This window comes from Lissotriton helveticus, chromosome 8 (assembly GCF_964261635.1).
Source record: "Lissotriton helveticus chromosome 8, aLisHel1.1, whole genome shotgun sequence".
Taxonomy (NCBI): domain Eukaryota; kingdom Metazoa; phylum Chordata; class Amphibia; order Caudata; family Salamandridae; genus Lissotriton; species Lissotriton helveticus.
The window spans coordinates 237015747-237031560 of record NC_136069.1 but is presented as its reverse complement, the minus strand read 5'-3'; positions in this window follow the sequence as shown (position 1 = coordinate 237031560).

Genomic DNA, 15814 nt, shown 5'->3' with positions numbered 1-15814 from the left:
TGTGTGTGTTTTGGCCAGAAAGGTGATTGCACTCAGCACTTAAAGATTTAGAGGGGTGTAAGACGGGGGTGTCATAGCCCCATTTCTGTTTCCCTCTATACTAATTGTTTGGAATCAGCTTTTGAAGGGATGTCTAGGAAATTTTCCTCATATTCAGTCATGCCCCCTCCCTATACTCCTCTATGCAGACAATGCTATGCTCATAGCGCGAACCGGTTAAGCACTGCAGGATCTCATAGAGGAGTATACATTCTTTATGAGGGAGTTGGACCTCCAGGTGAATGAAAGTAAATTGTTCTTGCTTATATGTGGGAAACGTCCCAAACCGCGACTAGTATTTAAATTTGGAAACCGTAGAGTGGAAACAGCTGAGACCTTTTTGTATTTCAGTAGCTTATTTGATGCCAAGTATTTGTGAAAAAGTATGGTTGCAAACAGGGCTTTGGCTTTAGAAAGAACTATACTAGCAATGTTCAACTTTACAAAGAAACTGAGGTTGAAACCCATCCCCGAGATGTTTTGCATTTACGCAGCGAAATCCATTACAACAGCTAACTATGGGGCACCCGTCTGGGGCACGGTGGATGGGGGTCAGATTCAGAAAATTCAAAATACATTTATCAATAATCTTTTAGCCTTACTCTGATCCTGTTCCAATACCATATATGTCATAGTGAGCTGGGTGTGCCTTATATTACAGATATAATTAAGTTAGCACCAATATTGCTCTGGCACTCGATATGGGTAAGGGAATCTGTTGTATTATATCAACATATCGTGGAGGAATGCATACATTTACAGCATACCCCAGTGACTCCCTGGTTATCATATGTAGAGCGTACTTTGGAGGATATGGGACTAATACTTCCACCACCTGTTTGACAGTTAGTAAGGTGAGATTGAAGGAGGTATTCTTAGCGAAGGCTGCTCTCAAAAGAAGGGAAGCTAATATACAGAAACATGCTGAAATTCACTACAATGTTCTTCCCTCTTGCCTTGGCTTGCAGTCTTATTTGATATTAGTTCAGAACCTTCTGATTCCTTTTATTCTCACTAGGCTTTTCTTGATTTACCACCTGTTAATGCTGGGCTTTCCTCTAGATTGTTACTCATCGCCGGAGCTCAATTTTTGCCCATATGATGGCATGTCAATACTGACTAATTTGCAGCATATGTTTTTTGTAAGTTTTATTGCTCCCCAAGGCAGAAATGTATTGACCCACTTATGCGCAGGTACAATTTTAGGCAGTGCAGACCAGCCCTTTGCTTTATAAATACCAGTATTTGTAAAGCGTACAGCTACCTCCAAAGTGGTCCCCGGCGCTGTGGGCCCTCGGGAAGATTAAGCAAGCTATTGCCCAGAGTCACATGGTGCTGGGCTAACCTGCCGCCGGCACTGGAGATCAAACCGTGAACCCCGTAGACCAGAGTCAGGCACCCTGGCCACTGCGCCACACCTTATTCATTCTGGTGTGTCAGGCTGTCGCATCCTACCTCTGGAATTGCCTGAAACGCAAACATAAGCTGTCACACTGCAATGATGAATCACATGAGAATATTAATGATGGTCTTAGTGTTTTTAACAAATATTGTGTTTTTATGTTTATATTGGGTTTTAGCAAAAAAAGTTGTAAGACCCATGAAATATTTAATGATGCACTGACTGTTTTTAAATGTATTCTATTATGCTCCGGAAACAAAGTGAAATACAGATATTTGACTGACTGACTTCCATTTCAGAGACTAAAATGCAGGTAAAACTTCTAATCAGGCTGCACCTGATATCTGTATCATCGTATTTGGCCTTAACTTATGTCAGTCAAGCGCAACTAGTTGAACGTGGTTGGTGCTTAACCCTTTTTGTCATTATTTTCACATTTAAACGTTGAAAATGTTTGACTGTTTTCCCTTAAATAATTTTTGTGGCTTTGGTGTCATTGTAATACATAAAATGTACCCTGAAAGAAAAACTGCAAAAAAACAATCAATGGAGTCATTTTCCTCTTTCTATGTGTGCTGCATAATCCAGCATACAAAGAAAGAGGAAAACACCGTAGGCCAATTAATAGCATGATACAATGTTGCAGCGACAATCATTCCTATGGGCATCACCCATTTTTCCTCTACATTAATTGTCGAAAGAGCACATAGGTCTCTGGGCCCTCGCCCTTTCCCGGGTGCATCTCCTCACCCCATCCTGACAAGGCTTTTAAATTAAGGGGAGCAGGACACCATACTTTGCCTGGCCCATGAGCAGACACCATTACAGTACCAGAGTGCCACAATCTCCATTTACCCTGACTTCACACTGGCCGTCCAGGAGGCTAGACAAAGGCTTAATGACTAAATGCAGCATGCTGTACCCAACCAGGCTCTGGGTGATGGTGGACAACAAAGCCACTTTTTTAGATTCCCCAGCTGAAATGATATCCTTCTGTAAGCAGCTGGGCTCTGGAAAGCCTTCCTCGCCTCATGCTTTCCCAAGGCACTCCTCTCCAGAACTAAACCTATCAGTTAGCACTGACTTGTTCAATCCCGATCGACTTACCTGTGTCACTTTTATATCCTAATTTGATCCCTTGTGGCTCCTCTGGTGACGGCATCCAACTCTCTATTCATCTCACTTTTCCATTGCATAGCCCAGTTATGTTACCCTATTTCTACTGGATATAATTTCAATGAGTATGTTTCAAATTGGGCTTTGACTCCAGTAACGTCGCTCACTCCACAAGGAGTACTCCATATCTCAGGCTGGGTTTGTAGTTTTGATTTTATTAGTATTCGCTGCTTCCTTACTGTCCATTGTGGGTGGGGGGCAGGCGATATGGGAGTATCTAGTGTGTGTTTTTTCTTCCTCTTGTTTATTTCTTTCACTAGGCCAGACAAGACCATTAATGGTTTTATGTGTGGAACATGACATGCATGGTCATTTTTGTCTCCAGATTGATGGGGGCTAACGCACAGCAAGTCGACCATACTCTCCTCACCTGGAATATCCGAGTTGTCAACAACCCTCTTAAGGGTAAGCAGGTATTATCGTATTCGAAACAACATAGACTAACAGTTGCTTTTTTGCCAGAAACGCATATACCCCCCCCCAACCCTTCTCCTTTCTTTGCTGGATCAAGGTGGTCTCTCCTGAGTGAGTGGGGTGTTTCTATTGTGAAGGGATCGGGTGTTTGTTTCACGGACATTTTAAAAACACTTTTAACATTTCACTACTGAACTTAGTGTAATCCGAAGCACTGTATTTGCACTTTTGCACATTTTTGGAAATAATCTGTTTGACCCCATGCACTGCTGCTTGTTGCAGGGTGCAGGCGAGGCCATATTACCTGCTGGGACGTTGCTTCAAAGGCTACATGCTGGAGATTAGGTGGGGAGGGCTGGGGCCTTTATCTGCGGCTCTGTGGAACAAGGAAGTGGATCTCTTCCTTTAGCCCCAAACTAGACACCACACAACCGCCATTTTAAAAGGTTGGCGGGCTAGTTGTTATTGCACAGGAATTCTCCTGATCCGATAAAGTCGAGCCCTGCGCGTCCGTGTGCAGCAGGTGCGCCACTGGTGTGCCGATAGCATGACAAAGGCAAGCCCATCTGCGCCCATTCATGCCAGGCCGGGACCAGGGACCAGAACCTCTGCTGGTTGGAAGTCCCAACAAATTATACAGTACTCAGCGGACACTTCACAAAACCAATTGCTGTTGATCTCGGAGACTTGCCGGCTTATTATAACGGCAGACGAGGGTCACTAAAATGAGAGAGCTGTAACAAGGCTTTTGGTACAAAAAAATGACTTATCAGTCGGCTAAATTACACTTACTTCTACTGAACTGTCGCTCATTAGTGAAACATAAATACGAGATCTTTGAGATCCTGAATGAAAAAAAGCCTAACACTGTGTTTCTTACAGAAACGTGGCTGAACGAGGACTCCATTCCAGAAATTCTGGATGCGCTTCCTCAAGGCTACGGGACACTGAGACAGAATCGGTTAATACAAAGAGGAAGCAGAATCGCTATAATTTACACACTGTCAATGAAATTCTGCATAAAGGAAGCTAGTTTGGAGAAATGTGAGACCTTCTTTTTTACTCTTTCGGTAGTGGAAGATAAAACCATAGCAGGTTTTTTGATTAACCACCCACCAGGCCCTGCGGCTCAATTTATATTGAGCCTGGGGGAGAAAGCTGTCAAACCAGCTCGACGGTACAACAATTTCCTAATCCTAGGTGACCTTAACCTACATTTTGACAATATGGAGAACCTGGAAGCATAATCATTATGTAAGGACTTTATGGCATTGACCCTGGTGCAAAAAGTGAATACTTCAACTCATCAAGTGGGTCATATCCTGGATCCAATATTTACCATCTCAGCTGAGATAGAGGTAGGGATGCCATGGCCAGTTCCTTGGTCAGATCACCACTTAGCATCCTTTACTATATCTGGTATGATGATACATTAATGAGGGCAAAAAAAGAATGTAAACAACTTGAGCGCAGTTGGAGGAAGGACTACTATACCAAGAGTAGGGCACATAATAAAATAGAACTAAAACAAAATTACACGCTTATTGGGAAAGCACGCTGTGACTTCTATACCAAAAAGTTTGAAAAATGCCAGTAACTCCTCAAAAGAAATGTTCTCTATCTTGAAATCCCTCAAATCACTTGATAGCAAGTCAAGTCAAATATGCTTTATTCGAGAATTCACTCATAAAAGCAGAGACAATTTAAAAATACAAATTTAGTTAACAATCAATTACAATAAAAAACAGTTACAAAAAGCATATTATTTACAATTCGTGACTCAATTTCAATTCAATACTTAAAAACTATCATATTAAAATTTGAACTGTTAGAGATTTTTAAAAAGAATTAGGTTATTACAATTTCCTAAAAAGAAAATATCATGGATGGGTGTAAACAGGTGGTTCAACTAGACAGAGAATAGTCAAATGACTAGCAGTCTCTATCCAGTTTAACCACAAAGTATATCAGACAGAGAATAGTCAAGAGACTAGCAGTCTCTGTCTAATCGACCATGCCCATCCAAGGTATTTGGCATTTGCTATCAATACCCACATCTCACTAGTAGTGCATAGGATACGCAAAGCAGTTAAACTACTGGTAGTCCCTACATTCTTACACATCGGTTTTAACCATACGCGTCTGGGATCCTGATAAGCAGCGCAAACAAACAGAAAATGACCCTTAGTTTCATTAGCGGAGACACAGGCAGGACAACTAGCATTTACACCACCTTCCCATTTAGCACTCAAAAATCGAAGGGGCAATGAACCTGATCTCAATTGAAATAGGAGTTTACGGTCACAAGGCCTTGTTATACAGTCCCAATAAGGTTCCAAGGAAGGATACAATTTAGCCTCTAAAAATCCTTCAGTCATAGAACCTAAACTAGTGCTGGACCAGCCCAGAGAAGCTACCTTTTCCCAGTAGATTTCCTTTAAGAGACTTTTAGTGGGAGAGACTGATCCAGATGGATCTGACCAAAGCAGACCCATTCCGAGGTCATTCAGAGTTACTTTCAGGGGGTTAAGCCACCTATTTTTGTGGAATGTATCTGCTCTAATGATGTCTAAGAACCCCTCAGCATAATGTAAAAGCTCCGCGTGGTCCAGAGCCTCCTCCAATACAAGATTGGTCGAAGTCTGACCAAGTCAGTTACCGATTTTCTACCCAAGTCATACCTGAGGGGCAATAAAGGAGTACTTTTCGGAACACCAGTTATCGAACGGAAGAACTTGTTTTCCGAAATTTGTAGGTCAGCCACATTCTCAAAGCCCCATAACTCGGCACCATATAGTGCAGAGCCAAGAGCTTTAGCCTCGTATACCTGCAAAGCAGGCTTGACAGGTTTCGTTAAAGACTTCCTGTGCTCCGAACTAATGGCACCTGATAATTGCTTGTGTCTCAGAGAAGCTATATCTATATGATTACTCCAAGAATTCTTATTTGAAATGTGGATTCCTAAATAAGTGAAAGTATTCACCACTTCTAAGAGACGTCCGTTCATAATAATTTTGGATTTAAAACTCGGATGGGGGTTAAAAATTATTAGTTTCGTTTTTGAGACATTAACCTCCAGCCCATGTTCGCTGCAAAATGAATCAAAAATAACTAATGCTCGCTGGAGACCGCTTGGAGTTTTCGATAAGATAAGCGTATCGTCAGCGAACATTAGTATTGGGATTTTAATGTTAGCCAATGAAGGGGCATCCAATTCTGCCGATACCATGGGTGATACAACACCGTTTATAAACAGTGTAAAAAGAGTAGGGGCCATTGAACAACCTTGCCGGACTCCCCGCTCTACCGGGAAGTCCGCTGTCTCCATGCCCTGACCCCCTCATTGTATTCTAGCAAATGTAGATTCATGAAGCCTCATTATTAGAGCCAGTAAATCATCAGAGACACCCAGGTTCCTGAGGACAGACCACAGCTTCAACCGCGGGACTAGGTCGAAGGCAGCCCGCAGGTCGACAAAAGCCGCGTACAGGCTTCCTCCGCCCAGCACCAATCAATCAATCAATCAGGTCATTTGTAGAGCGCACTACTCACCCGTAGGGTCTCAAGGCGCTGGGAGGGGGGGGGGGTGCCGCTACTGCTCGAACAGCCAGGTCTTGAGCTTCTTCCTGAAGGAGAGGTGGTCTTGGGTCAGGCGCAGATTGGTCGGAAGTGAGTTCCAGGTCTTGGCTGCCAGGTAGGAGAAGGATCTTCCTCCTGTTGTCGCTCTTCGGATGCGGGGGACGGCGGCGAGGGCGAGGTTGGTTGATCTGAGGAGGCGCTTGGGAGTGTAGAAGCTGATCCGGTTGTTGAGGTAGCTCGGGCCTTGGTCGTGTAGGGCTTTGTGCGCGTGGGTGAGGAGCCGGAAGGTGATTCTCTTGTTGACCGGGAGCCAGTGCAGATCTCTCAGGTGTCCGGTGATGTGGCTGCGTCGGGGGATGTCGAGGATGAGTCTCGCCGAGGCGTTCTGGATCCGCTGGAGTCTCTTCTGGAGTTTGGCCGTGGTTCCGGCGTAGAGGGCGTTGCCGTAGTCCAGTCGGCTGGTGACGAGGGCTTGGGTGACCGTCTTCCTCGTCTCGGTGGGGATCCACCGGAAGATCTTACGTAGCATGCGCAGGATGTTGAAGCATGACGAGGAGACGGCGTTGACTTGTCTTGTCATGGAGAGGGAGGAGTCCAGGATGAAGCCCAGGTTCCGTGCGTGGTCTGTCGGTTTAGGTGCGGTGCCCAGGGCGGGGGGCCACCAGGAGTCGTCCCAGGCGGAGGGCGTGGAGCCCAGGATGAGGACCTCCGTCTTGTCTGAGTTCAGTTTCAGGCGGCTGGTCGTCATCCATTCGGCTACGTCTCTCATCCCTTCGTGCAGGTTGGCTCTGGCGGTGGCGGGGTCGTTGGTCAGGGAGAGGATCAGCTGGGTGTCGTCGGCGTAGGAGATGATGTTCAGGTTGTGTTGGCGTGCGATGGCCGCGAGGGGGCTCATGTAGACGTTGAAGAGGGTTGGGCTCAGCGAGGATCCTTGGGGTACGCCGCAGATGACTTTGGTGGCCTCTGACTTGTACGGTGGTAGGCGGACTCTTTGTGTTCTTCCGTCGAGGAAGGAGGTGATCCATTCCAGTGCCTTCTCCTGGATTCCGATGTTGCTGAGGCGCTGTACTAGGGTGCGGTGGCAGACAGTGTCGAAGGCCGCGGAGAGGTCCAGGAGGATGAGGGCCGCTGTTTCTCCGTTGTCCATCAGAGTTCGAAGGTCGTCGGTGGCGGCGATGAGGGCGGTCTCCGTGCTGTGGTTCGCTCGGAAGCCAGACTGTGAGGGGTCGAGGGATCCATTCGTCTCGAGGAAGGCGGCCAGCTGTTTGTTGACTGTCTTCTCGATGACTTTGGCCGGGAACGGGAGGAGCGAGATGGGACGGTAGTTCTTGAGGTCGGTGGGGTCTGCTGTGGGTTTCTTGAGGAGAGCGCTGATTTCGGCGTGCTTCCAGCTCTCAGGGAAGGTGGCGGAGTCGAAGGAGGTGTTGATGATGTCCCGCAGGTGGGGTGCGAGGACAGCGTCGGCCTTGTTGAAGACGTGGTGAGGGCAGGGGTCAGTCGGAGATCCGGAATGGATGGAGTTCATGGTGCGGATGGTGTCTTCGGTGCTGATCGGGGTCCAGGTGCGGAGGGTGGTGGATGGTGGAGTCGTTGCGGTTGTGGCTTGCGTTGGTTGGTTGTTGAAGCTGTTGTGTATGTCCGTGATTTTGTTGTGGAAGTAGGACGCGAGGGAGTTGCAGAGGTCTTGCGACGGGGTGATGTCGTTGTTTCCGGCGTTGGGGTTGGAGAGCTCTTTCACGATGTAGAAGAGTTCCTTGCAGTTGTGTGCGTTGTTGTCCAGCCGGTCCTTGTATGCATTTTTCTTGGTGGCGCGGATCAGTTGGTGGTGTTTCCGGGTGGCGAGTTTGAGGGTGGCCATGTTGTCCGTCGTTGGTTCCCTTCTCCAGGCTTTCTCGAGGGCTCGACAGTTCTTCTTGGAGCACTTGAGTTCGTCGGTGAACCATGGTGTTTTTCTGCTGCAGGATCTGCTGGGCGGGGTCCTCAGAGGGGCGAGTTCGTCCGCGCAGTTGCTGATCCACTTCGTGAGGTTGTCGGCGGCCTGGCTGGGGTTCGCTGAGTTGTCGGGAGGGTGCTGGCTCAGGGAGGCGGTGAGCTGGTCGGCTGTGATCTTGTTCCAGCTTCTTCGAGCAACCTGTTGCTGGAGGTGGTGGATCGTCGTTCTTCTGAAGGTGAAGTGGACGCAGCTGTGGTCCGTCCAGTGGAGTCCTGTTGCGTGGCTGAAGGTGACGTCTTTGCTGGAAGAGAAGACGGCGTCGAGTGTGTGTCCGGCGAGGTGGGTGGGGGTGGTCACCAGTTGCTTGAGTCCGAGGTTGTCGAGGTTGTCGAGCAGGGTGGTGGTGTTGCGGTCGTTGTTGTTCTCAAGGTGGAAGTTGAGGTCCCCCAGGAGGATGTAGTCGGCGGAGGGGAGAGCGTGCGGGCTGACGAAGTCGGCGATGTCCTCGCTGAATCGTGTGCGTGGTCCCGGGGGTCGGTAGATCAGGGTGCCTCTGAGGGTGGTCTTCGGGTTGGTGTGGATCTGGAAGTGCAGGTGTTCAGCGGTGGTGAGGGTGTCGTCGGTGTTGGTCGTGATGCGGATGGTGTCTCTGTGGATGATGGCGATGCCTCCTCCGGTCTGGTTGTCGCGGTCCCTCCGGGTGATCTTGTAGCCCTCTGGGATGGCGATGGCGATGTCTGGGGCTGAGGAGGCGTTCATCCAGGTCTCGGTGATGAAGGCAACGTCGGGGGCGGTGGTGTCGAGCAGGTTCCAGAGTTCTACGGCGTGTCTGTGGACGGAGCGGGTGTTGAGCAGTCTTCCATTGCAGTAGATTGAAGCGAAAAACCTGGTCCACAGTACTTGTCGACCTGCGGAAACCCGCTTGGAATGGTGACAAAGCATCGTTGTCCTCAGCCCAGTCCAAGAGCCTGTTTACAATCACACGCCCTATTGTTTTTTGTATAGTATCATTAAGGCTGATCGGCCTATAATTTCCGGGCTTGGAGCGATCGCCTTTTTTGAACACTGGTATGATTACAGCACCCCACCAAGATGCAGGTACCGCAGCACCCCTTGCAATACTGTTAATAAGGAGACTGATGTACCTGCACCACCTCTCCTTGTCATTAATAAAAACATTGGCAGGAACACCGTCCATACCTGGTGCACGACCACTATTTACAGTACTCAAAGCCCCCAGGATTTCTTGTGGACTGAAGAAATTATCTTTAAAGTGGGTATAATTTATATCCGTGCTACATGCAAACCGATTTGAGTCTGCATACTGCCTACTGAAAAATGTTATCCATTCTTCTTCCGGAACATTATTATTTGGCGTTTCGGGTTTTCCCTCACCACCCCATTTAACAATGTTCCAGAACAATCTAGTGTCTTTCCTGTCACTGGCTCTTTTTAATTCAGACCAGTGTCGCTCATCCCAGGCTTTCTTAGCGCTCGCTATACTGGCTTTGTACTTCTTTCTAGCAGATTGAATAGCCATAGTATCCCTGCTCTTTAGGGCAGCACCCAAAACATTTCGAGCGTCCCTACAAGGGGCATTATACCAGGTTGGGTTCTTGGGTACTCTCTCACCGTTACCCTTGACCCGCTTTAAGAAATGGTGTTTAATAACTTTGAAAAGAGTATCATGAATTTCGGTCACACCCCTCTGCTCATGCCTGGAGTGATTAAGCTGCTCCATAGCTGTTATAGCTTTTTCAACCTCATTTATTATTTCATCATTTGCCTGTTGGTTAGTTACTACGTTTGACCATTTCAACCTACGCATATTATTACTAGGGACGATTTGAGGTGGGACAAGGGCACTAAAACAGGTTTGCCCATGTGGCAACGACCACCATTTATGCTTTATACACAGAGGATTGTGATCACTCTCACTCCTCCAAACAATCTCTATGTCACTTAGCAGAGGCCATAAATTCAAAGTACAAAGTACATAGTCGATTCTGCTCTTGTGCCTCCCGTTGTCAAATGTCATGGAACCACTTTTATCACTTTGCGTCCTACCATTTAATGCTCTTAAGCCTTTCTCTAGACAAAGAGCATTCATACTAATCACATCTTCAGTCCAGCGCACAACTGGTTTCAACTCTAATTTCGCGACCCCCCAGTGGCAGTCCTCGTCATCCCCAAGGAAATCTTCATCTGTCACTAGAGGCTCAAAAGTTTGGTTAAAATCACCTGCAATTACAAACGGGTGATCCCGGGAGTAAACATCAAGTAAGGAACCCAAGGCCACCAGGACCTCCGATCTCCCACCCCCTGAACTCCTCGCATATACATTGCAGATGTATATCAAACCCAAAACATCAGAATTGATTGTAATTAGTTGGATGTCTCTATGCCCAGTTTCTATTACTTTGACATCCAATTTTAATGTCTGACGAACCCAAATGGTTAGACCACCCATTGGTCTTCCCCTTGGGCCTTTAACGGCTGGTACAGAGTAGTTCAGGTATCCTTGAGCAAAAAGTGGTTCACATGACCAAGTCTCCTGAAATATACATATATCAAAAGAATTGACAAATCGAAGCCAGTCTCCCGAATCTAATTTGGAGCCCAAACCAGCAATATTCCATGAAAAGAGTTTCCCCACAATGGCCATAGTGTCATCCAGGCCCATCGATACAGGATCTGTTACACATAATTCTCCATTCAAGACATCTTCTTGCAAAAAGGTATTCTCGACATCAGAACCCAATAGAGGAACAGCAACACCCTTATCAGGCTTAAGTTTAACTGGAAATTTGGAAAGTAACTTAAAGGGTTCGGTCTCTTTGCTACTAACCAAAGAGTTTATATCGTTTCTTAGACTTCCTTGGAGAATAGAAGTACCTTTAGGAAAACCAAAGTCCTCCACAATAGGGGTGTAGATTGGATTTTTCTCAACAAGAACATTAGGTCTAACACTACCTGTCCTCTCAAGTCAGTCACAGTCGTTCAGGTCTGACAATGCTGCAAATCTATTTTCAACACTAATACCCCACTCGCTTGACTGTGGAACCCTACCCCGGTTATTTGTCACCAAGTTCCATTTTGTTTTTAAAATATTAGGATTAACTATATTACTTCTCCTATAGAAAAAAATCCAAAGTCAGCGGGACAATCTCAGCACTTCTACGTTGAGGGGGAAATATATGCCTTAGAAGCTCAGGGAGTACTTCTGGAGTTAAAAAATGCAGGACTACACAATCCCCCTTTAGTTTTTTTGCGGTAGTCCCTATCCAGTCCACCCATCTAGCCATAGTGATCTCCCCAGCTAGCTGTTGTTTCCCTCTCGGAGATATCAGCATGTTATTACATAACCAATGGTAAGCTTTAGTAATCAGAGAAGAAGTGGATTCTGTTTGACCTGATTTTAACGGAGGCATATTTGCCAAAACCAAATCAAGAGGAGAGGCCTCCCCAATCAGTTGAACAGGGCCTTGATCTACACTATTCACTATGGAGTTTAGTGGTATGTCTTTCTTGGCTGATGCCCTAATACCTTTATCTGCTACCTGATGGGTAGGAAGCGGGATTGATCTCACGTCATCACTATTACTCCCTATCCCATCACTAAGGGTGTTTATCGATGGTACTGCCTTGATTGTTCTTAAAGTTGGTATAATATCTCCCTCCCACATTGTCTTACTTAGCAATCCCCCTAGTCTGGTTACCTCTGCTGTTAAGCGATCAATTTTGGATACCAAAGGTTTAATTATTGAATTGATCTTTAAGTCAATCATACTAGCTAACTTGTTAATGATATCATCACCTAATATCACCTTCTCTGCTTGTTCCCCGTTCTCTTCAGATATGACAACGTCTTTCAGTGGAGATACAATTCTTTTCCTACTGGAACGCAGCCCACCCCGTTTACTCTGGCCCTTCCTACATGCCCTTATGGCTCTAGTTACAGGCACAGATACGGGGGGAGGTGAAACGACTTCTGTCAAATTTAACTGGTCACCTTGGACATCATCTAAATCAACAGCCAAAGGTAAAATTAAATCAAAATCAGGATCCACATTGAGACATGACTCAGAAGGTGAGGCATCACCATTATGTACTTGTGCCGGTACTTCAAAAACTACGGGATCTTGAGATAAATTTTGCGTAGAAGTAGCCGGTGGTGAGCTCAACCCCAATGATATACGCCTTGTGCTGTTAATTTTGCTCACGACCTGTACTAAATAATTGTCTATAGTATTTGGCACAGATGAAGACCTTAATTTAGACATTTTAACAGGCGATGTTTAAATGTTTAAATCAAAATATCACCCTCTAACCAAAGCAACACTGACGAAGTAAAAAAAACAAAAAAACTATAATATATAAAAGAATACTTTGTCAATGGTAATTCTTACTTAATAAGTGACACATAAAGCCTCAATAAAACGAGCAGGGGTCCTGGCCAAAGCCAATTACGGCCAGTCATGGACTGTCTCAGACTGTCCACCCTTTGTCCGGGCTTCGTCCAGCGCGTCCCGCGCGCGTCCTCGCGGGACGAGGGACCTGGCGTTGTTTTATGCGCCTCCTGGCGCGCTGGGTAGTGGCGTCGTCGATTTCACCGTGGAATCCTGGGGATTGTAGTCACCACAGTCGGACCGGCGGAGCCAAGCCCGGCCGGTCAATTCAGGCAATGGTGGGGCGGAGCCAAGCCCGGCCGCTGGTCAGGGAGCTAAGAGCACCGCAGCGAGTCAAGCAGCAAGGGACAAAGAGAATCGGGGAACTCGGCCCCTGGCGTTGTTTTATGCGCCTCCTGGCGCGCTGGGTAGTGGCATCGTCAATTTCCCCCGTGGAATCCTGGGGATTGTAGTCACCACAGTCGGACCGGCGGAGTCAAGCCCGGCCGGTCAATTCAGGCAATGGTGGGCGGAGCCAAGCCCGGCCGCTGGTCAGGGAGCTAAGAGCACCGCAGCGAGTCAAGCAGCAAGGGACAAAGAGAATCGGGGAACTCGGCCCCTGGCGTTGTTTTATGCGCCTCCTGGCGCGCTGGGTAGTGGCGTCGTCGATTTCCCCCGTGGAATCCTGGGGATTGTAGTCACCACAGTCGGACCGGCGGAGCCAAGCCCGGCCGGTCAATTCAGGCAATGGTGGGGCGGAGCCAAGTCCGGCCGCTGGTCAGGGAGCTAAGAGCACCGCAGCGAGTCAAGCAGCAAGGGACAAAGAGAATCAGGGAAATCGGCCCGTGGCGTTGTTTTATGCACCTCCTGGCGCGCTGGGTAGTGGCATCGTCGATTTCCCCCGTGGAATCCTGGGGATTGTAGTCACCACAGTCGGACCGGCGGAGCCAAGCCCGGCCGGTCAATTCAGGCAATGGTGGGGCAGAGCCAAGCCCGGCCGCTGGTCAGGGAGCTAAGACCACCGCAGCGAGTCAAGCAGCAAGGGACAAAGAGAATCACTTGATAGCATAACAAACCCAATGCCGACCTCAATGGAGAACTCCAATAAAGTGGTTGATTTTTTTGCAGAAAAATTTGCTAAAATGTATGACGCCTTTCCAACGGAAGCACGCCAGGGTAGGAATTGGAAATGTGTTCCGGAAACAGCATTTGAGGTAGCAACCCATGATGAATTTAGTGGGACGAAGATGGAAGAGCTGAAGAACATAGCCAGAGCAATTAAGTCAGGATCTACTTCAGACACAGCTAGTCCAGAAATTTTAATGCAAGGAGGCAGCATCATTTTGCCTCATATCTCTGAGCGAATTGCACGCTCCTTTCAGCTGGGTGAAATTCCCCATAAATGGAAGCAAGCGATAGCCCGTCCATTGCAACAAAAAAAAGTCCATAGACTATTCGGTGCTGGAAAATCTGTGCCCCATTTCATTACTACCTTTCTTTGCAAAAATTGCAGTGAAAGTAACCAACAAGCAGCTAGTTAACCATACTAACCAGAATGACCTGCTTAATCCCTCACAATCTAGTTTCGGAGCCGTTCACTTAACGGAGTCAGCGCTACTCCTGGCCACAGAAACCCTAAGGAAATATGCTGATGAAGGGCAGACAGCAGCACTGATCCTGTTTGATCTCAGTGTGGCATTTGACACCGTCTCCCATGGTCTTCTCCCTAAAAGATTAGAGAAATGCGGAGTCAGGGGAGCTGCTCTACGCTGGACGATATCCTTTCTGTCCTCATGGAGCTTCCAAGTTGTACAACATATGCATACATCCAAGAGCATCCCCCTGTTGCAGGGGGTCCCACAGGGATCAATGTTAAGCCCCACATTGTTTAATCTCTATGAGGACCCACTCGCAAAGCTAGTGGAAGGTCATAATATGACTATTGTGTCATACGCTGATGAAATTCAGCTGATTGTCATGCTGTCTCAGAACTCGGAACGGACAACCCACCAATTCGCCTGATGTCCAGAAGAGCTAGCAGTGTGGAAGTCCAACCATTGTTTGAGACTCAATGGTAGTAAAACAGAGGTGCTGATAGTTGGAGAGGCTCCCTCAATATGGGCATCAGGATGGTGGCCTGAGACATTAGGACAAATATGAACTCCGAAAGTAGAAGTTAAAAAACCTTGGGGTTTGGTTTGACTCAAAACTGACGTTTGAAAGCTAAATCCAGAGAGTGGCAGGGAAATGCTTTGGGACTCTTAAAGTCCTAAGAAAACTCATTGACCTATTACCCACCAATGCAAGAAAGACAATAGTAGATACCCAGGTCACCTCCCAGATGGACTATGCTAACATTCTATATCTGGGAGCATCAAAAAATGGTCTGACCAAGCTCCAATCGATAAAGAACGTGTCAACTTGCCTAGTTCTGAACCTCCCAAAAAGAGCAACAGCTAAAGGGCACTGGCAACCTTTCACTGGCTGACTGTCGAGAAGAGAATCACGTTTAAGGCCATGTGCTACTGCCACAGAATCCTGCATAAAAAAGGCCTGTGGCCTACCTCCAATCTATGATAACATCCTACACTCCAGCACAGACCCTTAGATCTAAAAACAAGGGCATTGGTTACTTTGCCGAGAATACAGAAAGCGAGGATGGATGTGCGCTCCTTTAGACACTTTGCAGCAAAGGCCTGGAACACACTGCCTGCAGATCTAAGAACTGAACCCCGTAAAAGTACCTTTCGCAAAAACCTAAAGACATGGCAGTTCCATCGTCAAATTGGTATCATGATCCACAAGTGCTACAATTTTATGCCCCTGGATACCTTCCAATAGCTTCTGCTACCTTACTGAGAGTGTGTTCCAGCACGGAGACAC